This window comes from Pogoniulus pusillus, chromosome 30 (genome assembly GCF_015220805.1).
Source record: "Pogoniulus pusillus isolate bPogPus1 chromosome 30, bPogPus1.pri, whole genome shotgun sequence".
NCBI classification, from domain to species: Eukaryota; Metazoa; Chordata; class Aves; order Piciformes; family Lybiidae; genus Pogoniulus; species Pogoniulus pusillus.
Window position 1 is genome coordinate 147,938 of NC_087293.1, and position 7,341 is coordinate 155,278.

Below are 7,341 nucleotides of genomic sequence, written 5' to 3' on the forward strand. Positions count from 1 at the left end.
ACACCGTGGGGGACAGGAAGGCAGAGGGGATACCTGCAGGGAGGAGAAGACAGCACAGGGGACCCTCAACTGCCCCTTCAGTGGATTGTAGCCCAGGAGCAAGCTGAGGGATCTCCAGGGTCAAGCTTCTTCTTCCCTGGCCAATGTCCCAGCAGGACTCCAACCCTTTTGCTTTCCAGCCCCACCCCAGTGCTCCTGAATCCGGTTCCAGAATCCAGCTCCTGAATCTGGTTGCCATTTGCTCCTGAGCCCAGTCTGGGACTTGTCCAGTGCCTGCCCCCAGCAGCAGTGGTGCCAGTGGCACCATCAGTGCCATCAGGGGTTGGGTTCCACACTGGTTTGTGTCTCTGTGTCTCTATCCCATGCCATTGATCTTTCCATCCCAGCTGGGTTTGTTTGTCCAGAGCCCAGGGTGGTCCCTTCCCAGAAATCAGAGTCCCCAGGAGGGGCTCCCAACCACCCTTCCACCTCCTTTCCACCCCTCTACATTATCCCAGAGGTTGCCTTACATACAAGGTGAGTTGGGAGGATGTCATGGAGAGTAGCAAAAAGCTTCTCTAGGCTTTTGCTATATTGTGTAATTTCTAGTGCCTCACATTCAAGCCAGAAGCATCGAAAAACCAAAACAATCTTTCAGTCCCATGGGAAGATTTCTCCCCAGGGTAAGTGAAAAGGTAAACACCGGCCATGTTTTCCCTTCCACTTGACCTCGCTTTTCAGACAACAGGATATTGTTTTGGTTAAGTAGGAACGACTATCTCAAGTTTGCCCAGCACCTGCAGGTGGGCTGGCCTGAGGAGTGGTCTTTACTTTGTTTAGGTAATGTTATCCAATTATATAGATTGCTTACTGTCTTTTACCAATATATGTGAACAACGTAAAAATGGTCCGAGTTGTGGGATAGTCCTGTTTTGGAACATTATAAAAATGGTGGACAGGCCAGGATCGGTGCCCTTGTGCTCGCGCGCTCTCTCGCCCTCTTGCTCTCTTGCTCTTGCCCTGGTCTGCGTCTTGCACTTCTGGGTTTTTTCCAGCCTTTCTGGTTTTTTCCCTGGACTTAACAACAACAAACTGCTCACTGATCTAGTCTCGCCTCGGGTGGACCCCGAGTCGCGGAGACTACATTCTGCATGCCTGGACCCTCATCGGGAGAATGAGAGACTCCTTACCAAGCTATAGACTGTGAGTAGCTGACTGACGAACTATTAACTCAAACCAGAGACTCAAGGAACTCTCTTTAAACGTCATAGACTCTATAATTTGCCATTTTCGGAAATGTTACTTTGATCTCAATCAAAAAGAATTCACAGTGGTGGTGTAGTTTCGGGAAGAGGGAATCCGCATTCTTTGCAATAAATCACTGATAAAATAGTCAACGCCTCGCGTATTTTCCCCATAACTCTGCCGCGAAACTGCGTTCCACGACAGATTTTGGTGTCAGAAGTGGGATTGAGAAACTGAAGTAACAGCCGAGGTTAAAAAAATGGCTCAGTTTGGAAGGAGTTCTCCTGATGTAAGAGATGCCAGATCGCCAGATATCACAGAAACCCTGTATGCTAGGCTTGCATCGGCGTTTGAATCAGCTAATTTTAAAAAAGCTCTGACGGCAAGGGAGGATGAATCGATAGAGCAGATAAATATTAGGTCAGCTAATGTAATCGTGTCCCTCTACGAAGCTTTTGGAGATACTGAGGGAGTTGACAAAGAAAGTTTTTTTGATCTGGGAGTTGGCGTGTTCAGATCACAAGTTGATATAGAGTCTTGCAGGCGTGTTGCAGAGGCCTGGAGGCTGGAGGCACAGGCGCATGAACGGGAGATAGAGGCGTGCAAACGTGAGGCAGAGATGTATAAACAGGAGGTCAGAAAGCTGAGTGATGAGAATGCCCGGAGAGAATTGCGTTTAGAGCAAGCGCGTCAAGAAATCAAGTCGTTGCAGAGTGAGAGAGATGCTCTGTTAAAAGACGTTGTCAGGCGGAACTTGAGCTTTCGCGCAGAGCCCGCTGGAACTGAGGACAGGATGAGAAGTATGGAGGAAAAGTTAGACAGGTTGCTAAGCCGAAAGTCACGGTCCGGGAGCTCTTCCCGAACGCAATCAGCCGTTAGTTCCCGTGCGGACACACCGCAGCCGCGATCGCATGTCGGGTCTCGGACAGAAACTCCACAGCCCTCGACCCATCGTAGAGAGTCAACTGGTCACCTAGGCTTGCCAACTTTTACTCCGATATGTCCTGAGAAGTCACAGCAGCCTGTGGTTCGCCGGAAAGAGCCGGTAACTACCCCCTCTCAAACCCAAGGGTTGCAACCCTTGCACTCTCCGCCTAGAGTCTCTCGCGTCAGTACACCTTTACGCGAGCCCGATTTCTTTAAATTATGTCCGGTGAAGCACCATCCTCAGCCAGTGAATCCCCAACCAGTGGCAGAGCCATCCCTGTTGTCGCTAAAGCCGTGCGGCTCGACACCGCGTCCACCGTTTAACTCACCAATGCCGGTCCAGCCGGACGCCGCTTTGCCTCAGCCGCAGCCAGTTCAAGTCCCGGTGATTCCGCCGGCGAAGCCTCTGACGCTTTTGCCGATGCCGCTAACGCCCCAGCCGCTAGCAGCACCATTATTAACAGTAGCGGAGCCGATAGCTCAGACACAACCTATTTTGCCGCCGAACGCCATGTTATCTCCACAGCCGACAGCGGTAGAACCGAAAGCGGTCCCGCAGCAGCTGACTCAGGTCCTAGCGACTCAGCCGATGCCGTTAACGCCTTCACAGCCGACTCTGCTTCAGCAGCCGATTTTGCAGACAACCCCGTTTCCGACGGTGCAGCAGCCAGCACAGGAGCTTCAGACGATCCCGCAGGTCTCGGCGCTTCAGCCGCCGCCACCAGCAGTAACGCAGCCGATAATCCAGCCGCAATCGTCTGCAGTCCCGCAGGCAGCAGCTATGGTGCCGTTTGTCCCGGCACAACCATCTTCTCAATCTCAGCCCGTTCCAGCGTTCCAGCAGGTCCCGATTCCGTCTCAGATTCAACCATCGGCAGCGCCGCCGCAGCCGCCATCTTCTCAGCCGCCACGCCCTGAGCAGCCAGCGCTAAGCACGCCTGTGCAGCGCCACACCGCGTTGCAGCCTGCAGTTGCGTCTATTGATAGCGACACAGAAGTGGAGGAGGTGCACCACAAAATGAAGTCCTACTCCGTGAACCCTCTCTTTGCATCTGAAACCTCGCAAGGACCGAAAGGAGGCAAAACAACAACTACGAAAACAAAACCGTACACAGAAACGCAGATGGATGATCTTAGGGAAACTTATTCCCGCATGCCTAATGAATCCATAATAGCGTATGTGTATCGCGTGGTACAAAGGGGCGCGGAAAGGATTATCTTATCTCGTGAAGAGGTGGGAAGAACTAACTGGGGACCCGAGGTATTTCTTGGGGATGGTCCTGAGGGAGACCTTGCGTTGAGTGCTAGGATCTTTCATTGGGCTAGTGCTTATGAGCCTTCGGATAGGGGTGATCCTACAGAATTTTGGATCAGATCCCCTGATGAATTAAATGAAGCATTTGCTATGGTTGCCTGTATCCAAGCTGTGAATCATAAGGGATTATATGCACATGCAATGGATGCCCCAGTAGAGCCACCGAGGCTTAGACCCCTGATAAAGGGTATGCCTGGCTTCATAAAGGCTGAAGGCATTAGGATAAGGAGACAAATTGAGAATGCAATACAACAGAATGAAGGGCAAAGTTCACAAAGTGTAGTACATCATCCTACGTGGAGGGAAGTGCTTACAGAACTAGCCACTCTAGGAAGAGAAATGGGTTATCATGATCCTTTATCTGTGCCAGAATCTGTCTTTCAGAAGGAAAAGCAGTCTGGAGGCAGGAACAGCTCTGCATCACGACGAAAACACCAAATGGTGCGGCATGCCTGGACATCTGGTGACCCCAATGAGAGTCCAAGATCGAGCCCACGATCAAGTCCCAGGGGGAGCCCTGAGCTTAATCGTCGCTCTGGATCTGGAATAATGTGGGTACCGAGTTCTACAGGTAGGGGTGTAATCCCACTGCAGGAGCAGAAATATGCAGCGAAACCTCGTGATGTGTTTCAGAAGAAACAGGCAGAGCGTGATCCTGTGAAGAGTGAGCTCAATACTATGAGTAAGTCCATGTCTGACATGAAAGGACTGCTAGAACAAGTACTGAAAGGCAATGGTAACGAAAAGGTGAAGCAGAACCGTAAGAGAGGCTCTGCAAACACGTCTCCTACCAAGTCAGGTTCTCCTGATCGGGAAGGAGATAAGAGCAGATCAAAAAACTAGGTGTGGCGGTGAATGATTCAGGCCACACTCATCGCTCTGTTTCTGAATGTCAATGGTCTGACAAACCTGAACCCTATATCATGATTCCTACTGGACCAACTAGAACTGCTGTCAAATACCCAATAGATACAGGTGCACAAATTACAGTGCTAAATGCACAACTAGCAAAGCATCTGAAAATATTGCCATCTCGGAGAAAGGTAAACATAACAGGTGTTACAGGACAACCTGAAACATGCTATTTAGCCAAGGCACAGCTGTGGCTACCTGGGGAGAAAAGAGGTACCCTGGTAGAGTTAGCATTGGCTTCGTGCAAACATAATATCCTTGGGTTTGATGTTCTAGCAGGCAGAAGATGGCATCTTCCTGACGGAACATTATGGAGCTTTGGTGCTTATGAGATGAGGAACAAGAGGCAAAGGTTAGTCCGTGCTTGTGTTCGCTTATTGCAAACAGCTCCTCCATTGCCAAAGTCACATATTACCTGTGTTGCACAGTATCCATTGCCAGCTGCAGCTAAGCAAGGTATCACCAAAGTGATAACTGATCTTGAAAAGAGACAGATTATCACTAGAACTCATTCTCCTTACAATTCACCTGTTTGGCCAGTCCGAAAACAGAATGGCCGATGGAGATTGACGGTAGATTTCCGGAAGCTGAATAGTAACACTCCTCCTCTTACCGCAGCAGTTCCTAGTCTTTCATCCACAGTGACAGCAATCCAAGCGGCTTCTCACACCTGGATGGCGACTCTAGACGTGAAGGACATGTTCTTCATGGTGCCGTTGAGAGAAGAGGACAAACCGCAGTTTGCTTTTACCTGGCAAGGTATTCAGTACACATTCAACCGTCTTCCACAAGGGTACAAACACAGCGCAACCATTGCACACAATGCACTTGCAGCTTTGCTTGACACTGTTCAACTTCCTAAGGATGTTAAGATGTACCATTACATTGATGATATCTTGGTGGGAGGGAATGACAAGGAGCAAGTTGGTGCAGTGGCTGAGAATATCCGAGAGCTGTTAACTAGCCAAGGTTTGACCATTCCAAAGGAAAAGTGTCAAGGTCCAAGTCAAGAGGTAAAATTCCTGGGATCATGGTGGATAGCAGGTGCAGTGTCTGTGCCAGACGACACTCTTCAGAGCATTGAAAAGGGCCAAATACCTCAAAATAGAAAAGAGTTACAACAGTTGTTGGGTACTCTGGGTTACTGGAGGAAACACATTCCAGGTTTCTCAGTAATTGCCCGTCCTCTGTATGATTTGCTTAAGAAGAACAAGCATTGGGATTGGACTCCAGAACATTCTGATAGCCTGAGGTTTCTCAAGGATGAACTAAAGGCATATCAGAAGTTGGGGCCATTACACCCAAAAGATGCCCTGAGGGCTGAATGGGGTTTCTCCGCAAATGCCTCATACTGTGGAATTTTCCAGAGAGGACCCAATGGTCCTAGTAGAGCTCTCATGTTTTCATCAACAGCATTTAAAGAGACCGAAATTCGGTACTCGGATTGGGAAAAGGGACTTCTTTCCCTAACTCGAGCTGTTAAGGAAGCAGAAAAGCTTCGTACTACACAAGATATTGTAGTGCAAGGTCCATTTCCTCTGCTAAAGGCAGTCCTTAAAGGAACTCCTCCACCAGAAGGAATTGCCCAAAAGGCTACTGTTAGAAAGTGGTATGCCTACTTAGAGGGAATTTCACAGCTGATGCCGCTGAAAGAGGGACCTACAAAGGTGTCCAAACTTCAGCAACCCATAAATCCTGATAAAGCTCTGCTTAGTCAGCCATATAAGCCTTCTCCTATTCAGGTAGCCCCTGAGATGACCGCAGACTCCGACAAATCGGGAGTGTGGTTTACAGATGCATCCTCTCGGAGGGTGGGGGCGAAGTGGCGCTACAAAGCCGCTGCCTTGGAGATTGCTACAGGCCAGACAATCACTGAAGAAGGTGATGGTAGTGCACAGGTAGGGGAGTTGCGTGCTCTCATGCTAGCAGCTGAGCATGGAGCAACAACTATTTACACTGATTCTTATTCCACGTTCAAAGGCGCCACTGAGTGGATTTGCCAGTGGGAAGCGAATCAGTGGAAGGTGTCAGGTGTGGAAGTCTGGAGAGTCGAAGACTGGAAAAGGCTATTAGAGATTGGCCGATCCAGACCCCTCAAGGTTGGTTGGGTAGAAGGGCATTCCAAAAAGCAAACACCAGCTACCACCTGGAATAATCAAGCTGATTTCCTGGCAAAGATCAACATAGTGGATGAGGACAAAGGAGAATGGTGGAGATTAGCTGAGTGGCTCCATATTAAAAGAGGTCATTCAGGAAAAGCAGACCTTTACTTCGAGTGTAGGTCTAGAGGGTGGCCAGTTTCTATGAGTACCTGTAAGGAACTCATTTCATCTTGTCCACAGTGCAGAATCAGGCTTAAACAAAATCATCCCAATCTAGCTCCAGCACAGCATATCAGAGGGGACAAAAGGTTATGGAGTACATGGCAAGTTGACTATGTGGGTCCTTTGAAGCCCTCACACGGAAAGAAATACATATTAGTGGGGGTGGAAGTGATTTCAGGATTAGTCATGGCTACAGCAACTAGTGCTGCCACAGGAGCTCAAACTATTGAGGTCTTGAAGCAGTGGTTTAGTGCCTTACCAATGCCAGAATACATCCAAAGTGATAATGGATCTCACTTTACAGCATCTTCTGTACAAGACTGGGCTAAGAGTGAAGGGATTACATGGGTATTTCATACTCCCTATTATCCTCAAGCTAATGGTATTGTAGAGAGAACAAACGCTCTGGTTAAGAAACATGCCATGGTATCCAAAGGTAACTGGGACAAACGCTTACCATACGCAGTTTTCATTGTGAACAACAGATGGGGTAATTATGGTAGTCCTAAAATAAGGGCATTTTGTCCTGACAATCCAGTGGAGAATGTTAATCATCCACCAGATAAATCTCAGCACTCTCAACAGTCATTACACAAATTACAGGTGGGACAACCAGTAATGGTAAACTTACCTTCAATT

At 48.8% G+C, this 7,341-nt stretch overlaps 1 long non-coding RNA gene across 1 annotated transcript; it reads left to right on the forward strand.

The window, feature by feature from the left end:
* Nucleotides 1-4,448: 4,448 nt before the first annotated feature.
* LOC135188894 (uncharacterized) lies at nucleotides 4,449-6,560 on the forward strand. The gene is made up of 3 exons (XR_010307880.1): nucleotides 4,449-4,730; nucleotides 4,997-5,137; nucleotides 6,121-6,560. It is a non-coding gene; the product is annotated as an uncharacterized LOC135188894 (long non-coding RNA).
* Nucleotides 6,561-7,341: the final 781 nt, after the last annotated feature.